Source organism: Argopecten irradians, chromosome 3 (assembly GCF_041381155.1).
Source record: "Argopecten irradians isolate NY chromosome 3, Ai_NY, whole genome shotgun sequence".
NCBI lineage: Eukaryota > Metazoa > Mollusca > Bivalvia > Pectinida > Pectinidae > Argopecten > Argopecten irradians.
The window spans coordinates 14,161,561-14,181,682 of record NC_091136.1 but is presented as its reverse complement, the minus strand read 5'-3'; the positions used below and the strand labels follow the sequence as shown (position 1 = coordinate 14,181,682).

The 20,122-nt window shown below is 36.3% G+C and overlaps 1 long non-coding RNA gene across 2 annotated transcripts in view; it reads right to left on the bottom strand.

The window, feature by feature from the left end:
- Window positions 1–20,122, bottom strand: part of LOC138317615 (uncharacterized) — an 88,813-nt gene that overhangs the window by 39,222 nt on the left and 29,469 nt on the right. Inside the window, exons 1-2 of one of the 2 annotated variants that reach the window (XR_011207779.1) lie at window positions 17,536–17,757; window positions 17,322–17,391 (exon numbers count right to left, since the gene is read on the bottom strand). This is a non-coding gene — a long non-coding RNA (uncharacterized lncRNA). Of the gene's footprint in view, window positions 1–17,321; window positions 17,392–17,535; window positions 17,758–20,122 lie in introns of those variants that run through there. The other variant, XR_011207780.1, reaches the window with a different exon arrangement.

Here is a 20,122-nt window from a genome sequence, read left to right as displayed (position 1 = left end):
TGCTACACTTTACGTACTGGGAGAGAAAATCCCAGAGTACCCCAGGAAACCCACACAGCGGTTAAGTCACCTTACCATTTCATGTGTGGTTTTACAATTACTATTGAACATAGATTATAGAATTGCTCAATACCACTGCATTTTAGGATACAATGCTACATCTGATGAAGAATTAGAGAGACTGTACTTCCTGACACAGTACAATTATCTCTGTACTTTTACAGGGGAACGGTAACACCTGAATCCAGAATTAACGATCAGCAGTGCAAGGAGATTCTGACCTAGGAATCCTTAACCAAGGATAAAACATCCATTTTAGACAAGGGAGAAGGGGCGTTACCCTTACAGATAACATCAATATTCCTGTGTAATTTCCAAGCAGATCTGCCAGAGGTCTGATAGGTAATTAGCAGTACGATTTCTGCCTTCCTTTGTGTAAAACAAGGCTATTCTTTTGTCAGATTGACATCAAGGCATGAGTTCTCCAGTTCTCTGTCCAGGATTGCTTTGTACCAAACATTAGGCACATTGTTGTGTAATTGACAACTATTTACATCCCCAATGCACTCTATGTGATGGTAACTTTGTACCTATACTACATAACAAGGTAGAGGAAGGCATTTCCTGGGCACTTAATTTAGATCATTTAAGACTCGTTAAGATGTACGTTACATGTATTAATCAGATATCCGTACTGGAATGTAAAACTTTGTTGAATCGTGTTTATACAGATAATAGGAAGCACTGAGATACTCCTGAAACATCAACAATATAACCCCGAGATATTCCTGAAACATCAACAATAGCACATAGATACTCCTGATACAATCAACAATAGCACGGAGATACTCCTGAAACATTGACAATAGCACAGAGATACTCCTAAAACATCGACAATAGCACAGAGATACTTCTCAAACATCGACAATAGCACAGAGATACTTCTCAAACATTGAAAATAGCACAGAGATACTCCTGAAACATCGACAATAGCACCGAGATACTAATGAAGCATTGACAATAACACAGAGATACTCCTGAAACATTGACAATAACACAGAGATACTCCTGAAACATTGACAATAACACAGAGATACTCCTGAAACATTGACAATAACACAGAGATACTCCTGAAACATTGACAATAACACAGAGATACTCCTGAAACATCAACAATAGCACGGAGATACTCCTAAAACAGCAACAATAGTACAGAGATACTCCTGAAACATTGACAATAACACTGAGATACACCTGAAACATTGACAATAACACTGAGATACTCCTGAAACATTGACAATAACACTGAGATACATCTGAAACATTGACAATAACACTGAGATACATCTGAAACATCAACAATAACACCAAGATACACCTGAAACATTGACAATAACACTGAGATACACCTGAAACATTGACAATAACACTGAGATACACCTGAAACATCAACAATAACACTGAGATACACCTGAAACATCAACAATAACACCGAGATACTCCTGAAACATCAACAATAACACCGAGATACACCTGAAACATTGACAACAGCACCAAGATACTCCTGAAACATCGACAATAACACTGAGATACACCTGAAACATTGACAATAACACTGAGATACACCTGAAACATTGACAATAACACCGAGATACACCTGAAACACCTTAGCACTATCAGGACCATTGTACACCACTTAATCCAACTTACTCATTATAACTCTGTCAAATTTTGTAAAAATACAAAGCATCATAAAATGATTAATACAAATTATGAAGTCTTTATGTATTTCTCTGACGCTAAACCAAAAATGAACAGCCTTCAGAGTACTAAACACAAGTTACAAAAGGGAAACTTATTTCATTACCTCTTCTTTTTATTAGGATATTACCTTTTAACATTGAAACCTATTTGAAGTTGGAAAGTTATTTTCAGGGCTTTGTTGAACAATTCTATCCTTCACACTTGCTTTTGCTGTGTGACTCAAAAAAATGTTGGACTTTATCAAACTTTGAAATTAGTGTTCTTGACACGTCTCGATGTTCTATTTGTCAAGTCCTCACTGAGATACACAGTATAAAACTATATGGACTCAGGTGTTCACCACAGGTAACCACGTCAGGTTGTTTGTTGCTGCCAATTTTTACAGGTAATTTTGTGAAGTCATTGTTACAATACTAAATTCAGTTAGGTGTGACAGCATCCATTAATACGTAAACTCATAAACACATGCCTCTACTGTACTCTTACAACAGTCTTTACCACTCAAACATAGTAATGTGATTTCTATACCACGTACATTCAATGTTATTGGTGAAAATGGAACACTTAACTTTCTTTCTACCTGATATTATCTATAAACATCCAAATGCATTTGTTTCTTTTTTCTATATCTGCTGTATCTAACAGTTGTACAAAACCAAAATTGTCACTTCTTCAGTAGAAATTGACAAATCATGTTTTCATTTCTGTATCTTGAAATTTTGCTGAAAATCTTAAAATCTTCAATTTTTCTATAACCATTAACATAACACATCCTGCTTATACATCACTATACTTCTGATAGTTTCCACCAAAACATATTTTTGGGATGTAGCAAGAATATCAGCCATACAAAACATGTATAACACTGTCAAATCTGAATCAATGCATGTGCATTAAGATTTTTATATCTCAAGAGCTATCACTGAATTCACCTTTTTTTTAGAAAATGACTCATGCCGTTTAAATTCATTTAAGTTCACTCTTTTAAAGGAGTATTTTTTGGTTTTTAGACTTGAGAGTAGAAGTACATTTGATTTTATGATTTTCTCGCTTTGGTTGTGCTTCCCAATGTATTCTGTTAGAGCCTTATGCCAATAAACCGCCTTTATAAAATCTGTATGAATTTAATGGCATCATTTCTTAATTTAGATTTTTTAAGAAAATCAAATTGTGTCACTGCTCTATCATCACAAATTACAACTATAAATAAACTATTTTGCGTAAATATGCTCTAATTATCAGTTTTGTATAAAGCATTTTCAATATATGCCAAATGAAGACCTTAACCATGACATAATTATCTCCCTTGATAAGATTACCTTTCCATAACTATAGACATGTGGTGTATAGACATGTATACAGTCTTCCCCTGTTTTTATTTACCTAATTTTGTAATTCTAAAAACATTTTCTAAATGACATTAAGTTTCAACGATTTACCCAATTTTGTAATTCTAAAAACATTTTCTAAATTACATTAAGTTTCAACGATTTACCCAATTTTGTAATTCTAAAAACATTTTCTAAATGACATTAAGTTTCAACGATTGACAAAGAGTTTTTTGACAAATAGCAATGCAAGCTATTCGTTAACAACAACAAAATGGTGATAATTAATTATAAAAACTTGTGAAGGTTCCCCCGGTACAGATAGATAAGTGAGCCTGACTTAACGTACCCCTCACCTGACAGTTACTTATTACTTTGATCAGCCAAGATAGTACGACAATTTCCTGCTCATCTCGTGACATCACTGTGACACAGTACTGAGAATACACACGCGATTATCAGGACAGGCAAGGTCTCGTGCCAATACATCAATCACACAGGAACACAATATCATTAAAACATCAAACTTAATTTATTTTTTCTATTTCCATACAGAAATCGCAGTTGTTTTATTTAATTACTTATATATGTCATGTCATGTTGGAAGAAATGTATTATTTCTCTGTGATGTCTACAGATGTTAACAGTCTGAAGAGTGGCTATGAAAGCAAGCTATACTAACCTGATTGATACTAATGCCATCCCAGAATATACGACTGTATCGGCTTAGAGCTGCAGAATCTTATAATCGACGGATTAATATGTTTCATGAATAAAGACAGATATCAATATAATCATGAAACAAGAATCTTCATAAATTTCAAGTGTTCACAATTTTTTACGTTTAAAGAAGACCTAAAGACATCATTACCAGTCTCCACTGTGTCCCAAACTTAGCCTTGTATAAAGCTTGCTAAAGACATCATTACCAGTCTCCACTGTGTCCCAAACTTAGCCTTGTATAAAGCTTGCTAAAGACATCATTACCAGTCTCCACTGTGTCCCAAACTTAGCCTTGTATAAAGCTTGCTAAAGACATCATTACCAGTCTCCACTGTGTCTCAAACTAAGCCTTGTATAAAGCTTGCTAAAGACATCATTACCAGTCTCCACTGTGTCCCAAACTTAGCCTTGTATAAAGCTTGCTAAAGACATCATTACCAGTCTCCACTGTGTCCCAAACTTAGCCTTGTCTAAAGCTTGCTAAAGACATTATTACCAGTCTCCCCTGTGTCCCAAACTTAGCCTTGTATAAAGCTTGCTAAAGACATCATTACCAGTCTCCACTGTGTCCCAAACTTAGCCTTGTCTAAAGCTTGCTAAAGACATCATTACCAGTCTCCACTGTGTCCCAAACTTAGCCTTGTATAAAGCTTGCTAAAGACATCATTACCAGTCTCCACTGTGTCCCAAACTTAGCCTTGTATAAAGCTTGCTAAAGACATCATTACCAGTCTCCACTGTGTCCCAAACTTAGCCTTGTATAAAGCTTGCTAAAGACATCATTACCAGTCTCCACTGTGTCCCAAACTTAGCCTTGTATAAAGCTTGCTAAAGACATCATTACCAGTCTCCACTGTGTCCCAAACTTAGCCTTGTCTAAAGCTTGCTAAAGACATCATTACCAGTCTCCACTGTGTCCCAAACTTAGCCTTGTCTAAAGCTTGCTAAAGACATCATTACCAGTCACCATTGTGTCCTAAACCTAGCTTTGTCTCAAGTCCTAAAACTAATCAGCTAAACTGCCCCTTTGCCTTTGTCAGGCAAAGCTTCCTAAAAATAATCAGCCAAACTGCCCCTTTGCCCTTTGACCCCGTCTCACTAACACATTCAGACCCCCATCAGATTCATACCATCCATTAATTTACCATTCAGCACTCAATTCTTGGTAAGATGGGTCGTGTCTGATACCAGGTAGCAGATGAGTTAATTAGATTCAATAATAAGACAAACAATCGATCAAGAGTTACACAACAGGGGTAGAGGAATCTAGGTACATGTAGTCATCCATCATTAGGTCTACCATCAATCTGTTACTACAGAAGTGCTACTGCTGTGACAGGATTGTACACAATGTAAACACTCCATACTAACACTAAATCCATGCAGAAGGAGCTTCTGTGTTATTCAGAGTAGCTAATGGTGTGTCAAGTTTTGTTCAGAGATGAACGATGATTCTGATATTGCAAAAATTTAAACTTTGACCTTGTCTCCTTGATTTTAATCTTATTCTCAGGTATAAAGGTGACTTTTGTTGAACTTTTTTGTATGAAAGGTTGACCTTCACTTTTGTATGGAAGGTTGACCTTCACTTTTGTATGGAAGGTTGACCTTCACTTTTAACCTTCACTTTCGTATGGAAGGTTGACCTTTACTTTTGTATGGAAGATTGACCTTCATTTATGTATGGAAGGTTGACCTTCATTTTTGTATGGAAGGTTGACCTTCACTTTTGTATGGAAGGTTGACCTTCACTTTTGTATTGAAGGTTGATCTTCACTTTTGTATGGAAGGTTGACCTTTACTTTTGTATTGAAGGTTGATCTTCACTTTTGTATGGAAGGTTGACCTTCACTTTTGTATGGAAGGTTGATCTTCACTTTTGTATGGAAGGCTGACCTTCACTTTTGTATTGAAGGTTGATCTTCACTTTTGTATGGAAGGCTGACCTTTACTTTTGTATGGAAGGTTGACCTTCACTTTTGTAAGGAAGGTTGACCTTCACTTTTGTATTGAAGGTTGATCTTCACTTTTGTAAGGAAGGCTGACCTTCACTTTTGTACGGAAGGTTGACCTTCATTTTTGTAAGGAAGGTTGACCTTTACTTTTGTATTTGAAGGTTGATCTTCACTTTTGTAAGGAAGGCTGACCTTCACTTTTGTATGGAAGGTTGACCTTCATTTTTGTAAGAAAGGTTGACCTTCACTTGTGTATTGAAGGTTGATCTTCACTTTTGTATGGAAGGTTGACCTTCATTTTTGTATGGAAGGTTGACCTTCACTTTTGTATGGAAGGTTGACCTTCACTTTTGTATGGAAGGTTGACCTTCACTTTTGTACGGAAGGTTGACCTTCATTTTTGTAAGAAAGGTTGACCTTCACTTGTGTATTGAAGGTTGATCTTCACTTTTGTAAGGAAGGCTGACCTTCACTTTTGTACGGAAAGTTGACCTTCATTTTTGTAAGGAAGGTTGACCTTCACTTTTGTAAGGAAGGCTGACCTTCACTTTTGTATTGAAGGTTGATCTTCACTTTTGTAAGGAAGGCTGACCTTTACTTTTGTAAGGAAGGTTGACCTTTACTTTTGTACGGAAGGTTGATCTTCACTTTTGTAAGGAAGGCTGACCTTTACTTTTGTATGAAAGGTTGACCTTCATTTTTGTAAGGAAGGTTGACCTTCACTTTTGTAAGGGCGACCTTTAATGGGTTAAACTTCACTTTTGTAAGGGCGACCTTCAATGCTAAGCTTAGGCATTCATATCAACACACAACTCAGTACTGATAGACTTAACATAGAAAACACAGTAAGCTGCCAGTGAGTCCCTGTCACTATACCATACAAAGATATTAGCATTTTTGTTACCAATAGTTAACAAGGTTTTGACTTTCTTTTTTAAATTCTGAAACAACTCTGCTTCATTATAAATGTTGTAGCAAAATGTTCATGAGAAAATAATTTTTTTAAATTGACCTTGACCTTTGACTTAGTAACCTTGGCCCATGACCTTACCTTTGGACAGTCAACTCCTTGTTTAATTCTGAACAACTTTGCATCATAATGTTATAACAAAATGTTTATCAGTTAAGAGCAACAACATTGTGATTTTTTTAAATGTTAAAATCCAAGATGGCCGATTTTTTAATTTAATTTCAGCCTGAAAAATTACCAAGCAGATCTAGGATGGATGGGGAATCATCATGTAAAATATGGGGAAAATACTTCACTCCCTTCCATCATTAATGTGCAAAAGAAAAAAAACGGACAGACGGACGGACGGACAGACAGACAGACAGACAGACAGACAGACAGACGGACAGACGGACGGACGGACGGACGGACGGACAACCTGATTACTATAGGGCACCCGCATCTCGATGCGGGGCCCTAATAACATCACAGTTTATCTAAATCCTGAATCTGTCTAATTAGTCTTTTCCCATCCCTAAGGATTCTATCAGATTCACAACAGAAAGGTCAAATGTTGTCATGTACTCTAACAAAATTTCCCACAATTCAATTTACTCTGAGACAGATATCAAAATGAATCTATAACTGTTCCTATGGCACTAATCTGGGGCATGTGCTACTTTTGTAATGGTTTAATATGTAAAAGAAAATGGCAAAATTATTTCCTTTCAATTTCAAACTTTACCATAGGGACATGTTTTTATCAGAATACCAAAGATACAGAACTGAAATATGGAGAGAACAGATATAAAGGTAAATGTTACTGTTAACAAACATACTATTACCACACTACAACCATTTTATAAACACATCTTTTGTTAGTGACATCTCAAAGGTACAGTCCACAACCAACAAACCTTTTATCTGTAATTCTAAGTCAGTAATAGATAATTTTTCAGTAAAAGTTGAGAGCCAAAAGATATTAACTCACTTCTTAAATGTACCACTTCTGTCGTGTAACAATTCTGTCTTGCTTTCAGGAGGAAATATCCGATTCCATCATTCCAACTGAACACAATGACAATTCACTCTTGAAGAAATGAAATCTTTGTCCAGATGTAGAGCCATTAACAGAAGCCAGGGTATCTCCAGCTACAAACTGACTTTATGGGAAGTCTCATTGCCACTCCCAATTTATAACATTGCAAGGTAACCAAAATATGGCCTTTAGAGTTTTAGTCACACTAAATCTTATCCACGCATCAGCTCTCTAATTCACATTTCAAAATATATGTAATTTGGAGAAGGAGAGATATGTAAATATGATTGATATAAAAATATTTGTTATTTGGTTAAGTTTAATTGTACTCATATTTTAGACTTAATCTTTCAGCCAATGGCTACTTGTCAGAGATACATAACATAACATATCCCCGCTCTACAACGATCCCTATACAATCCTGTATACTCTGTGATCCCCCTGTCACAACCACACTTCATGATTCCGCTAAAAATTGGCATATACATATCTCTACAGCTAAACTTCCTGACAAGGGGAGATTACTCTGTACAGACCTCGACCAACACTCTTGGCCAAGAAAGCTTATCAAAGATAAATAACATAGAAATCATGTTTAAAATGACAAAAGATAACATTCTCCTGTGATTAAAGGATTCAAACGTATCTAAATTAACTTGCGGCAATGTCAATCAAGTCCCTGCTAGCTCTGAATTTTTAAGAAAGTATTAAACTAAATGGACTCAAGTACTTGTAGTCTTCCGACATTCTTTAGTACAACTAGCCCTCTACTACTTGGTTGTAAGTTTGATACTCATTTTGGGTTGTCGGGTGGTGTAGTGGTTAAGCTGCTCGCCTTTCACCTAAAGTTTATATTTATATTTTACTCATTTGGACAAAATATTGGTCATAGGTCTGTGATTTATCTTGGAGAGGGGGGGTACACCTCCAAAATAAGGCCCATCCTGAAAATGCTTGGAGTATGATAGGACGTTGAATAAATAGATTCTTCTCTGCTGTTCATACATATGTTGTGACAGGTAAAAGACAGGTATTCGTACCTTGTCCTTACACAGTGTGACAGGTAAAAGACAGGTATTTGTACCTTGTCTATACACACAGTGTGACAGGTAAAAGACAGGTATTTGTACCTTGTCCATACACACAGTGGGACAGGTAAAACAGGTGTCGTACCTTGTCCTTACACACAGGGTGACAGGTAAAAGACAGGTATTTGTATCTTGTCCGTCCATACATTGTGACAGGTAAAAGACAGGTATTTGTACCTTGTCCATACACACAGTGTGACAGGTAAAAGACAGGTATTTGTACCTTGTCCATACACACAGTGTGACAGGTAAAAGACAGGTATTTGTACCTTGTCCATACACACAGTGTGACAGGTAAAAGACAGGTATTTGTACCTTGTCCATACACACAGTGTGACAGGTAAAAGACAGGTATTTGTACCTTGTCCATACACACAGTGTGACAAGTAAAAGACAGGTATTTGTACCTTGTCCATACACACAGTGTGACAGGTAAAAGACAGGTATTCGTACCTTGTCCATACAAACAGTGTGACAGGTAAAAGACAGGTATTTGTACCTTGTCCATACACACAGTGTGACAGGTAAAAGACAGGTATTCGTACCTTGTCCATACACACAGTGTGACAAGTAAAAGACAGGTATTTGTACCTTGTCCATACACACAGTGTGACAGGTAAAAGACAGGTATTCGTACCTTGTCTATACACACAGTGTGACAGGTAAAAGACAGGTATTTGTACCTTTTCCATACACACAGTGGGACAGGTAAAAGACAAACATTTGTACCTTTTCCATACACACAGTGGGACAGGTAAAAGACAAGCATTTGTACCTTGTCCATACACATATTGTGACAGGTAAAAGACAGGTATTTGTACCTTGTCCATACACACAGTGTGACAGGTAAAAGACAGGTATTTGTACCTTGTCCATACACACAGTGTGACAGGTAAAAGACAGGTATTTGTACCTTGTCCATACACACAGTGTGACAAGTAAAAGACAGGTATTCGTACCTTGTCTATACACACAGTGTGACAGGTAAAAGACAGGTATTTGTACCTTGTCCATACACACATTGTGACAGGTAAAAGACAGGTATTTGTACCTTGTCCATACACACAGTGTGACAGGTAAAAGACAGGTATTTGTACCTTGTCCATACACACAGTGTGACAGGTAAAAGACAGGTATTCGTACCTTGTCCATACACACATTGTGACAGGTAAAAGACAGGTATTTGTACCTTGTCCATACACACACTGTGACAGGTAAAAGACAGGTATTCGTACCTGTACTTATAGGTGCGACAGTCACAGGTGGGTATCAATTTCAGAGAGGGATTACTGATGTTGATTTAAACATTACAACTGTTTATGAGGAAACCAAACATCAATAAAAGTTGACCAAAGTCAATCCTTCAGAAGTTCCAATATCGAGTGAGATTACAGGATTTAATCCCCTTCACCGATGTCTAATCAACAGACACTCAATACCTGTATACCAGGTAGGAAATTAAATCTACCAATATATGTATGTTGTACCGTACACCTCTGTAGCCGAAACAACAAAGTCATCAAAGGCAAGTCACTGTAATTTAAAGAGTGCACTAGAATAACTTATAAACCTGCACTGAAGCTCACATATATATGAGTGCAGGATTAAAGTTTTAAGATATACCACAGCCATCTGTTATTAGTTGTGTGGATTTGTCAGAGGAGATTACAAACATTTCCTTTACTGTCAACTTCATCACCCAAACTCTATTTAGAAAGCTGCTTAGTCTTAAGAACTTTTTGACAGTAGACAAAATGGATTTTCTGTACTCTTTATTTTGTACGCTTTCATATTGAACTGATCCTACTAATTAAATCAGCCTACAAAATAATATGGTCTTAGCCTAAAATGTTCGTCTTCGATAAGAACTTCCCAGCCTAACTTTCATATATAGAACCAGATATAACATTAACACCAACATTTCAGAGTCTTGTCTATATATCGTATTTGCTGTAATTAGCGCGCTGGGTGCTTAAAAAAGTTGTAACAAAGGGTGCATTTATTAGTGAACCAAAATGTAAGTAGTGGACACAAAAAATTAGCAAACATTTGAACTCTTTCTGTACTCATGACACATTAATATGTTACCGTAAACATGCATATATGAGACGCATCATTGTGTCATGATTCACATGTAAATGTTCACGTAATATGGGATACAATGCTGATGTTAGAGGCATCACATGTTGTAAAACATCATTAAATGCATGGGATTGGGGTGTTTATACAGCTTCACCTCTTCTCCAGAAAAAGGGAGAGGCACTTCTAGGGAAGGGGCGCTAATTACGACGAATACCGTGATAAACACCCACATTTTAGAGCACAATCTTTAAACATCTACATTTTAGAGCACAATCTTTCTAATAATTCTTAGTATCTTAGAGATTTGCCACCGATCATTATCTATTCCATAGTAATAGTGGGAAAAAAATTGTTTACTACTAGTTTTAAAGCTTCACATCATGTAAGCAGACAAACTTTTGTACAATTTTTATTAATTTTTATTGCATTGTCCAGGATATAGAAGAGAATATATTTAGTCTCACATCAAATGTAAACGAAGAAAGGAGTCTGACGGTCTGTAATTGACTACACTTCAGTATATTATGTTAGGGACACCAGTTATTGTCAAATCATTGTTACGTTTGTAAAAGACATCATCGTAAGATAAAACTCTATCAATCCCCAGTGTCATATAACCATGTGACAATGATTCTGATGGTGTCGCATTCGGAACAATAAAAACATAAACAGTCTAAAAACATCTAACTTTACAAAATAGACATCCAGCCCTCATCATCAGTAGAATATTACACAGCAAATCCGGGGATCTACCGAGGAATTCACCAACACTCTCCCGCTAATTGTTACATATAATGGTATAACCACACAACCGATAAATTGTTGGGGATATCTAAATTTAATACATGAGTAAGTTTGACATCTATAAAATCTCCATAAAAAGATGTATCAGCTAGACACAGCTATGTAAAGGATGTTTCCTCTTGTACTTTTAGGCCCAGCAATCATAACCAACTAGTATTGTCTATCCTCTGGTCTCTATTGTACAAAAGACACTTTATATTAAATATCTCAGTAATGTCAATACTATGGCAATATCAGACTAGGTACCTTAACAATGTTCATGGCTTGGTATCATAGCAAAGTCAGACTTAGCATCTTAGCAATGTCAGACTTGGCATCTTAGCAATGGTAAGACTTGGCATCTTAGCAATGGAAGACTTGGCATCTTAGCAATGATAAGACTTCACATCTAAGCAATGGTTAAACTTCACATATCAGCAATGTCAGACTTGTAGCAATGGTATTTCTTAGCACCTTAGCAATATAACACTTGGCATCTTAGCAATGGTAAGACTTAGAACCTTAGCAATGGTAAGACTAAGCACCTTAGCAATGGTAAGACTTAGCATCTTAGCAATGGTAAGACTTAGCACCTTAGCAATGGTAAGACTTAGCATCTTAGCAATGGTAAGACTTAGCACCTTAGCAATGGTAAGACTTGGCATCTTAGCAATGGTAAGACTTAGAACCTTAGCAATGGTAAGACTAAGCACCTTAGCAATGGTAAGACTTAGCACCATAGCAATGATAAGACTTTGCACCTTAGCAAAGGTAAAACTTAGCACCTTAGCAATGGTTAGACTTGGCATCTTAGCAATGTCAGACTTGGCACCTTAGCAATGCTAAGACTTAGCACCTTGGCAATGGTAAGACTTGGCATCTTAGCAATGTCACACTTGCCACCTTGGCAATGTAAACCCTTGACATCTTAGCAATGTCACACTTGGCATCTTATCAATGTCTGACCACAGGTGTTCGTTTCTAATATAAGTATAAGTATAATACTGGGTCAAGGTCTATAACTCGGCCGGCCATATAACACTACCCAATTTCAGAAAAAGTATGATTATTATCCAACCGTATAGGATATAATAATAGAAAATACTCTCAATCGACAGCCAGATAATTTATCTTTAATTTGGTATATGATTCAATATATATCATGCCGTATAAATATCACTAGGTATCCAGAAACATCGGAAAACAGCCAGATTTCAACTGGTCGGACACTGTGGTGTCCTCCGATAAACACGCTAGGGCTCTAATGGGTAGTTCAAAAACCACTGCATGTCAACACTTCAGCTTCATAGGAATTAAAGTTTGGTAAAAAACAAACTTACCGGTATGTTAGTGTTTATCTATGTACCATCCATTTGCGCAATACAGCCTTTTGAAATTTCCGATTGAAAAAAAGTGTGTCTCTAGCCGTCATGTTGATATGTGTGTAGTACATTTGTTTTCTCGGCGTTGATTGGTCAATTAATTTTCAAGAGCCAATCAACGCCGACAAAACAAATCTACTGCACACATACTTACATGGCGGCTAGAGACATAATTTTTTTCAATCGGAAATTTCAAAGGGCTACGTTAGGCAAATGGATGGTATTTATTCAGGGATTTACTAACCGGTAAGTTTGTTTTCTACCAAACTTTCATTCTTATGACGCTGAAGTGTTGACATGCAGTGGTTTTTGAGCTACCCATTAGAGCCCTGGCGTGTTCATCGGAGGACACCACAGTGTCCCGACCAGTTGAAATCTGGCTGTTTTCCGATGCTTTTGGATACCTAGTGACATTTATACGGCATGATATATATTGTATCATATACCAAAATAAAGATAAATTATCTGGCTGTCGATTGAGAGTATTCCTATTATTATATCCTATACTGGTTGGTTACTTTTTTCTGGCATCGTAGAAATGTCACACTTGGCATCTTAGCAATGTCACATGTGGCATCTTAGCAATGACTGACTTTGCAATTTAGCAATGGTAAGCTCCTTGGCACTTTCAGACAGTATCAGACTTAAAAATAAATGCAACATTTCTAGATATATATATAAAGTCAAAATAGGCTACACATAGATTGTCCCTAAATATTAAGCTCATATCACTTTGTATTTTTGTCACTGTTAAGTAATGTTACACATTATAGCTATTTACCACGTTATAATCATATGAAGGTACTCACTTGATCTGCCATGTGTGTAATGTTCCTCTGGTGCACAAGGACATAAACACATTTTAATTAAATATTTACTACAAAGATTTTCTGAAACCTATAGTATATAACCTTGACACAGTGAAACAGGAGTGTTACTGTAACAGGTATCTCTCAGGTGTGAAGGGTATAATCACAGATTCACCAACGTCGTCTGAACGTCAAAACCAGTAATATTGTCCCCTGAATGTTTGGAAAGATACCTGGCCAGCATCAGATATCAAGACATCGTGATATGGAGCCCAGTATATATCAGGTACAGAGACAGCCAGACCATTAGTATTCCACACCGACACAGTAACAGTTACAGTTATATTGGGGTCTTATTTCACCTCCCGAACCAATAAAACCACAGTGATAACAACACTAATTCAAAGACGGAAATTTTACATAAAAAGAAATTATCTCTTAAGATATAATGTTTCTCATCCACAAATGAAACTATCTGTTTTCATTTGAATATTTGAAATTTCTTATTCAGAATCCGATTGACGTTTTGTTCCTCAAAACAGTAAATGTAATTGAAACATTTCATATTACTTATTTACATATGTAACACTTAATAAATCTTTCCTTAATTTGAGATGTTTACTTCAGTGTTTACTCGCAGTAATAAACAACAGATTTGTGCAAAGTTTCATAGCTTTCTTACTCCATTCAGGATGGAGCCACTTTGTCTCATTTCATGAAATAATAAGAAGGAAATACAGAGTATGCTAATTTGAATAAGTTATTTTCCAAAAGAAAATATTGGAATAACCGGATTATTCGAATAGGCGGAGATAGCATTTTGCACCTCCGTTTGACCCCCCACATACATGTGAACAAGCAAATAGATATTGTTTTGTTTACTTGATAAATACGTAAATTATTTACACTCAAAACAAACAACAAGTAATTATTTTCGAATGTAAGATTCTTTTGTTTATGTTAAATCGACACTTGAATCTGAGAAAAAGCTAGACGATCGATATCAAATGCAATAACTAAACATGATTGAATTTGTGTCTGCAAATATTTATGTATCAATTCTAAACCTAAATAATAAACAAATTTATGTAACTTTGCCTGGCAAAATGAGCTTACGATCGTGATTAAACTTCAAAGTGCCGCTCAACTAGCAGAGTTGTTTTGACACATGAAATCGAAAATGGTGGCGGGTGATGAAGCATGCATGCATTCACTGCATGGACCTAAATGTGTTTTGAGAATTCTTCCTGTATTGTTGATCAATATGGCGAAATAGCTTGCTAAAATTTCAGAAATTAATGCATATTCAAGTAGCAATGAAACATGTAGCAAGAATCTTTTGTATCCATATTACATACGCACCGACTTTGCATGCTTTTATATCTCGTTCAATGAGACGCTTGATACGCACATGACTGTTGTAGTCAACAAGAGTCTGGTTGAACGAGACTATACCAATGAATGGCGGTTGTTGTAAGGAAGCATGGTTTCTCCAACCGATTGCGAACTAAGGTACATTATGTTAATAAATAAACATATTTGAAAGTGCAAATGTTTTGATTAGATGTTTGAGTCAGTGATTATACTAAAGTAATGATCTACTGCTGCTGATGTAAATCCTAACAGCGTCGAATATCTTTGCAGATTCATGCATAAAATAACAAGCCATAGGATAATGTTAATCTGTCACCATACTGATTTCTAGTAAAAGCGAAGTATCTTAAAACATATATCGGCGATTTTCCTGAAAATACATTGCAAAATTGAAAAATATTCTATCTTATTTTAAGAATTTCCCAGAGATTTTATTTGAATATCTTAATTGAGGTCTTTTTAAAAAATTTATTCAAATACACGGAGTTGACAAACAAAAACAAAGAAGGAAAAAACGGGACCGCAGAATTTTATACAAATAACCGAAATATTCGATTAACCGTTATTCGATTATGTGGAGTCCTCTGTATTGCTTCCAAAGTTTAGAGATTTGGGATTTTATCAGAAAATTCAAAACAAAACATGACATTCTCTTTTGCCTAAAGTAAGCCTTGCTGATTATCAAATTGATTCTTTTTTTCTTCCAGTATCTTTAATGTCACAAACAATGTTTTCTTCATTAAGGGCTTTAACAGTCATCTGATGTCCTTGGCAGATGTCAAAATAGGAAAAGTGTTTGTCAAAATGGTTACTTAGATTTTAAAATCTGTTCTCAAGATGGCTATGTTGGATTTGGGATTGATCAGACCCAAAAACTAACAACATTTAGTCCATGTCCAGATCATTTCAGACAAGTTGCAATTAAACTCCAGTGGTAGAACTTAAGAGAATAAGTTCAAAATGTGAAAAGTTTACAGATGTTGTACAAAGACTTAGGTCATCCTTACTCTTCTGTAAGATGACCTTAAAACTATGTCTAAAGTTCCAAAATTCTTCAAAAGCAAGACAAAACCTTCTCCTCCTTTCCCCCTTGGCAATAACTGACTTTAATCCAATCAATGGGATATTGAAATGACTTAAGTTGTTCCATTTTTTTTTCTCAGAGAAATATAGGCAAGGTTGTTATTTCATTAACCTAAAGGATGATACACTTTTACCCTAAATCCATCCTATCCAGAAAAATTCACATGGCTACCTTGTCAATATGGTTTTATTGCTTTCACTTTTGATAATAGCATCTGTCACACCATCGCCATTTGTTGATGTGCTAAGTTTTCCTGCTTAACATAAACATTTCATACAAATGTTTATATGCACTTCACAGTCATTCAATTTTAATGGCCCATGGAAACATGTGATTTATTTCCAATTTATTTTAAATCTGCTGTATCATGTGGTTAGCATTAGTTAGCTCTGTCACAAAGTCACTACATGTCAAGCCTTAATGTTCAAAGAAAAATGTTGATGTTAAGTTACATATCATTCGACAAAGTTTATTTTTTCTTCTAAACTATGTAAGGATCCATCAGTAAAAATGAATTTAATTTTACTCGAGCCTACCATTCAAGTCAGTCTATTAATTCATGTCAGTCTGTTATAAGAGCACAGGTTATTACATTAAGATATCTGTAATATTCATGAAATTTTGTGTAATAGCAGCCAACAACGCCCCCCCCTCCCCTCGTAAAAAAAGCAATTCTCCACACGTACAAGGGATTTCCCCGCGGTACCACCTACACCCCCAGTGTGGTTTTTTCTACTCTCTCCAACTCTCTGTCGAGTTTCAATAACTGTATAAAGCCATATGTTGCCATCAAAACAGTTTGAATTGAAATGTCAGCTTTACCATGTCACTGCGACATGTAAACCTAATTGTACTTTCTATAGTTCCCCAAAATGTCCATTATTTTTGGTATAATTTAGTGCTCAGCAGACTTCACCAAACTCATCACCTGTAAAGTTGTATAAGAACCAAAATAACCTACCTTATTTTACAAGGAAGAAAGTATCCACCTGAATTTTCATGTCTTTAATTAGACACCCAGCTGTTAACACCTGAAAATACAGGTATGCATTATTAATTTACACCTGAACAATAAACAATTCCATTAGTTTTTCATGCATGTCAGCTTTCATATTTTTTCAAGTGCAGCTTCACACCTGTAAATGAAGACAACGACTTGGTCATATAAAATGCACCTTTTCTGGAGGAGCTGCAGCCCGTAGGTTCACGCTGCTGACGATGTTTGTAAAATCTGATAAGTCACGTTAACGGTCCAGGTAAATTCTACAGGTATTATTTTCCTGCGTCATGGCTGTCCTTTTGTGTCTCCATCAAACACACCATCACATCTCTTATTACAATACAACGGTTTATCTACCTGCCGTTTTTTCACCTGTCAGGATGACCTCTAAAGGTCATTGGATGAGGGTGATGATAATGGATTTCATTAATATTCATGATAAATACAGCAGATTTACCTTTATAGACAGGTAAAATAACTACTGTGATCTACCTGAGGAAGACAACAGACAAATGTTACCATAATAGTCAAAAACAGACACTCAACCACATTTCAGAATACATTACCACTGACATACATGGATCTTTTTTCGTCCCAAACTCAAACTTCTGTTAATGTCACAGATGTATACTGAAAACCAACCTTTTTCATGTGCAATTTATTTTGAGAATTTGAAGTAAGAGGAACACAGCAAAACAAGGAGCTGCAATTAGCGTGGCATTATCCCCCGCGCCCCACATTTGGTATAAAAACCCAAATACATCAAGCTCATAAAGCAACAATTATTCAAGTGTAACTTTAAATGTATGCAAATATTGAAAAACCGAAAAAAATAACTGCAGGTAACAAAATGAAACAGTAATTTCCATGGTAACAGAAAAAACACCTAACATGGAAGGTCTGCAATAGCAAAAGGCACAACCAGGGCATTTGTCTTATATATTCAGAAAATTTCCTGAAGCTGCATTGAGCCATTTTTGAGTTATAGTCTGGAAACAAAAGGAAACAGTAATTTGATATTTTTGAGTAAGTTTCATTCCATGGTAATGGAAAAAATCCCAAAATAGAACATACGCAATAGCAAAAGGCACAACTAAGGCACTTGTCTGACATACTCATATAGTTTCCTGGAGCTGTGATGAACCGTTTTTGAGTTATAGCCTGGAAAAGAATGTCTGATGGACGGACGGACAGACGGACGGAGCCCAACTTGGTATTGCATTTCGCGGGTGATAATTAACAACTACGAATTCAAAAGAATTGCAAACAACTCATTTTCAATTACTAAGAATTTGTGAACAAAAATATGTACCTACTAAAACAAGAGATCCCTGAGGGATCTAATGGCGCCCACCAAAGAATCTATACGTCTGACAATGGAAAGATGGATCTTTTCTCTGCTTTTCAAACTTTTACTAAACACCACTTATGAAATTGGAGAAAGATCCTCTCCTTACTTTCTGAGATATAACGCAGTAACAAACTTCAACTATCAAAATCCAAGATGGCTACCTGTTGCCCATCTTGTTAACCGATTGGTCCCAAAATGCATTATGCACAACGAAGATTCTAGGGGAACCTACATATGAAATTTGAGACAGATCCTTTCAGTACTTTCTGAGTAATAGCAGTAACAACCTTTAACTATCAAAATCCAAGATGGCCGACAGTCGGCCATCTTGATAACTGATCAGTCCCAAAATGCAATATGCACAACTAGGGTCCTAGGGGAACCTAGATATGAAATTTGAGACAGATCCCTTCGGTACTTTCTGAGAAATAGCGGTAACAAATTTTAACTATTACAAGGGAACAAGGGAACCATCCATGTGAAATTTGAACAAAATCCCTTCAGTAGTTCTCAAGAAATAGCAATAACAAACTTCAATTACCAAAATCCAAGATGGCTGCCTGGCGGCCATCTTGTTTTTCCCTGCAGTAGTTTTACAGACGGACGACAGACTTCTTGTTTTCCCGATCAGCCTCAAAATTTATATGGCACAACTAGGGACCAATGGGATCCTCCATGTAAAATTTCAACAAAATCCCTTCCGTAATTCTCAAGAAATATTGATAACAAACTTTAACAGCCAACAACCAAGATGGCTGCCTTGAGGCCATCTTGTTTTTTCCGATCAGCCTCAGAATCTGTATGGCACAACTAGGGATCAAGAGGACCCTACATGTGAAGTTTAAACAAAATCTCTTAACTAAATCTCAAGAAATAGCGAAAACAAACTTCAATTGCCAAAATCCAAGATGGCTGGCTGGCGCCTATCTTTTTTATCAATGAGCCTCATGGCACAATATGGCACAAGAAGGTACTAAAGGGACTCTACATGTGAAGTTTGAACAAAATCCCTTCGGTAGTTTTCAAGAAATAGTGATAACAAACTTCAACTGCCAAAATCCAAGATGGCTGCCTGGCGGCCATCTTGTGTTTTCCGATCAGCCTCAAAATTTGTATGGCACAACTAGGGACCAATGGGATCCTCCATGTGAAATTTGAACAAAATCCCTTTCGTAATTCTCAAGAAATATCGATAACAAACTTCAACAGCCAAAATCCAAGATGGCTGCCTGGTAGCCATCTTGTTTTTTGAATCAGCCACAAAATCTGTATGGCACACTATGGAACTAGGGAACCATCCATGTGAAGTTTGAACAAAATCCCTGCAGTAGTTCTCAAGAAGTAGTGATAACAGACTTCAACTGCCAAAATCCAAGATAGCTGCATGGCAGCCATTTTGTTTTTCTGATCA